The sequence below is a fragment of the Zalophus californianus genome, chromosome 13 (genome assembly GCF_009762305.2).
Source record: "Zalophus californianus isolate mZalCal1 chromosome 13, mZalCal1.pri.v2, whole genome shotgun sequence".
NCBI classification, from domain to species: Eukaryota; Metazoa; Chordata; class Mammalia; order Carnivora; family Otariidae; genus Zalophus; species Zalophus californianus.
In genome coordinates, this window is record NC_045607.1 from 58,099,659 (window position 1) to 58,103,806 (window position 4,148).

At 36.4% G+C, this 4,148-nt stretch overlaps 1 non-coding gene across 1 annotated transcript; it reads right to left on the reverse strand.

Annotated features, from left to right (window-relative positions):
• Nucleotides 1–3,470: 3,470 nt before the first annotated feature.
• On the reverse strand, nt 3,471–3,573 carry LOC113935248. Its single transcript, XR_003523987.1, has one exon. It is a non-coding gene; the product is annotated as a U6 spliceosomal RNA (small nuclear RNA).
• Between the last annotated feature and the right edge of the window lie 575 nt (nt 3,574–4,148).

Sequence of the window (4,148 nt, forward strand, 5' to 3'; positions counted from 1 at the left end):
AAACTTTACCTAAATAGGTTGTATTACCTGTAAGAACTCTTCATGTGATATGCTGAAATATCTACTCTTCAATGCTTAATGTAAATTGTAAAATACATAAATGTATTTTGTATTTTGACCTCACCTTTGGGTGAGGTCAAAGAAAGTATTTCTTTAGGAACTTCTACAAATAGTCCCCTTCTTTAGTAATAGATGATTGAAACTATTCCTGCCAACCCTCCAAGTGGTATCATACCACCAACTGAACTATGGAAGAGTATATTTTGTTACTTAGTAATTTCAAACTAAAATTATGCCAGTTGTAATTGTTTTAGAGCATCTAAACTAATTATTTGCTTCTATGTGGCCATGTATGGAACATGTCACAATTGGATGGACACTGGCAAGCTGAGTCCCTTTAAATTGCTTGACTGAATACAAAGAGATAAATCATTTGATTTCAGCTTCTCCTTGACTGATGTAAATGACAAACCTGGTAACTGTTTATATTGCAAAGGTTACCAATTTAATAGTATCAATTTTTTTTCTAGCCCTGTGGACTTCCTTTCCAACTAATCAGCTTATGGCACCCATTGACTGACACAGTGAATTTACTTTCAAAGGAAAGTAAGTTTTATCACTTATTTCTGTATGTGTTTTTCTTTTATTAGGGCTTACATTTGAAGTGCCCTGGGAGTCTTTGATATATTATCTTCTCTTTCCCTGGATTGCCTACAATTCAGTTGCAAAACACTTATTCTCTCCCAACATTTTATTTATTTATTTATTTATTTATTTATTTATTTATTTATTTATTTATTATTTTAACTTCTCACACCCAAACTGAACTACATCAATGTCTTTCCCTGGCATTTTTATGGAGGAGATGAATGAAGTAGACTGTCTCTGAGAGAAATAGCCTGTCTTCCCTGTTTCTTTTAGTGTTCCTTTTAATTTTGGTCATGCGGTTAAGGATTTCAGACAAGCAAGTTTTTTTTGTTTGTTTGTTTTGTTTTGTTTTGTTTTTATGAGTGACGGATGCATAGTTAACTTGGGAAACTTGGGATGGAAACTTGGCAGGGGCCCCATGGTTCAGAATATTAATATTTCTCTATTAGTTTAAAGATGAAAAAGCAGTATGACCTTCTTCAAACAGCCAAGCTAAAATTTCAGCTGCTCCTAAGGATTTGTGTGTGCTGTTTTTTTTTTTCCCTCCATATTTCCTCACATCTAGAGAATCAGCAACAATGTTCCTATAATAAACCTCCCTGGCTTAGAGCCAATAAATATTTATAGATAGGCAGAACCTTAACCACCATTCAGTTAGGAATTTTTCCTTCTGGGTTCTGGAGTGCCCTTATGTTACATTAAGAATATTCTCAGATCTTTTCGGGGAAAAAATGAGAAGCCAAAAATTAAGAGTTTAAGATTAGAAAGTGTATCACACTTTTATGAGAGTAACTCCAATTTATCTGATATTAGAGTTGTACTTCAAATTTTATGAAATACCAATTTTAGTGATTAATCACTTCGAAATCCCCTATTTTCTGTTTTTCAACTTCCATTGCTCAAGCATGATAATAACAAATATTACTTCCCTAAATCTAGCTCTGTTTACTACTAGAGGACATCAGAATACAATTCTATCCATTCTATATTTGTCTCAAACTCAAAGAAAGGCCCTACCCTTTTCCAAACCTGTATATAGGGGCTTGCACAGTGGAATTCAAAACACCACAAATTCCATGTCTGTGTCATCCCTGCAAAGCCATCCCTGGTAACTGCCAAAGTCACACTGAGTCAGTGCCACACTGTGCCTTATTGGATGGAAATTATGCTGATGTGTCAATACCTCAGAACTATTGGAGCCTGCAAAGAAAGTTGAGATCTCTGAGCTCTTAATACAAAAAGAATTATGGTGTGCTCTCCTCATAAGTGGGGAAAGAATCTTACTTCCTAACTATGCTAATCCATGAATCCCTAGACAATGCTTTGATTTTCAGACAGGTCTTTGTGGAATTACTGTATCTATACTTTCTACCAAATCCTTCTCCTCAGAGTTAGGTACACATTGGTGAATATTAGGCTAGGAATAATGTGATACTTAACACTGGGTTGTTCAACTTCCCTCTTCCCTACCTTCCCCGTTAGACCCTGAGATAGTATTTTAGGCCTTGTGTGCCTGATCTTCCATTCTCCTTGTGATGAGGTATTGCTTGGAGGTTCTACAATTTCTTATATAAATTGTTCATGGCTGGACATGGCCCTCAGACCCTCCAGTGGAGCTCCTATATGCATGCATCCTTTGATAAGCAAAGATAAGGTTCAAGGTGACATGGGAAATTGAGGTCCACGCAGGTGAGAATGACTTCCCTAGAGTCTCACAGCCAGTGACAGGACAAAAACACGATTTACTGTTATGAGTTCACTGCAGCACACAGCTTCTCAGGGACTCTTGGTCAACATCTCCTTAAAACACAACCAGTATCATTCGACACCAAATTATGTAAAGGTCACTTTGAAAATAGAATCAGTAAGAAAGAGATATTAGAAGAAAAGTTAATTCCTATTTCCTTAATTTTTACCTAATGATCTTTTTCTTTTCTTTTTTTTTAAATTTTGTTTATTTATTTGACAGAGAGAGACACAGCGAGAGAGGGAACACTAGCAGGGGGAGTGGGAGAGGGAGAAGCAGGCTTCCTGGGCTCGATCCCGGGACCCTGAGATCATGACCTGAGCCGAAGGCAGACGCTTAACGAATGAGCCACCCAGGTGCCCCCTAATGATCTTTTTCAAGATCCCACTGTCCTAAATGGGATCTTGAAAAAGATCTATGCATTTAGTTGTCATCTCTGTTTAGACTCCTTTTGGCTATGACAGTTTCTCAAACTTACTTTTTCATGATGTCGGAGTTCTTGAGAAGCACTGGTCAAGTATTATAGGATGCTCCTCTGCTGGGACTTGTCTACATGTTTTTCTCCTAAGGAGACTTGGGTTTTAGAGAGGAAAATCACAGATGATCACATATCATTTTCATTATATCATATCAAGAGTACACAGCATCAACATGATTTATGACTGCTAATGTTAACCATGACTACTCACTCCCTAAATGAATGTTTGCGATTTTCCCCACTGTGAAGTTACTCTTTCCCCCCATTTCTATACTTTACTTTTGGAACAAAGTTTCTGTGGCACAGTCTATATGTCATGGGTGGAGAGTTACACTTCCCCTTCTTTAGGGCAGGAAATCTAAATCAATTATTTGTAATTCTGTATGGAAGATTTATCTCTTCTTCCTCCATTCATTAATTCATTAAATCATTTATTTATACTCATGGAATCATGGACATTTATTTTATACTTTGCATTATAATCCAATACTACTTTATTTTGTTGTTCTAATTATTCCTTTCAGTTTTGGCCACTGGAAACTCTTTCCATTAGCTCATGGGCTCTTTGACAAGAATGTGTTGTTGCTGTGTTGTTCTTTTAATATGGAACACTTCATGAATTTGCATGTCATCCTTGCTCAGGGGCCATGCTAATCTTCTCTGTGTCATTCTAATTTAAGTTTGTGCTGCCAAAGCTAGCATTAATGTGTTTTTGCTTTTGTTTTCTTTCACCACTTCCTTACTTTTTGGCACAGCAAGATTCTCCAGTCTCATCTTACACATTTCCTTCCCTAGTCCTAGAATCAGCGATTCTCCAAGGAATATTATTTAAAACCAAGATTTGGTCCTTAGGGTGTGCACATTGTTGCTGGGGTGTTATTTCTTTTAGGCTTTCTCATCTGACAGAGCAAAGAAATATATGTTTGTATACTAACCCCCATATATAAACATATCTACATATATATGTATATATAGATGGATACATAATATGTAACCATCTGTAACAATATTAACCTAAATATGAGTTCTTACTGAGAGTAGTTACTTTGAAATTTCTCTTGCCTCCCAATTTTTATTCTTTTCACATTTCCTGGTTTTATTCTGTGTTCCAATTATCTCCTTTAAATCAGGCTTGCTCATTTAAATAACAGCATGCTGGAAGCTTCTAAAGAGCCACCATCAACATACTAGTAGCTGCTAATTAGAACTCTGAAATAAATGAGGTAACTTAATAAAACCTAATTGAGAGGTAGGAGTCTGATGGGCAGCCCCAAT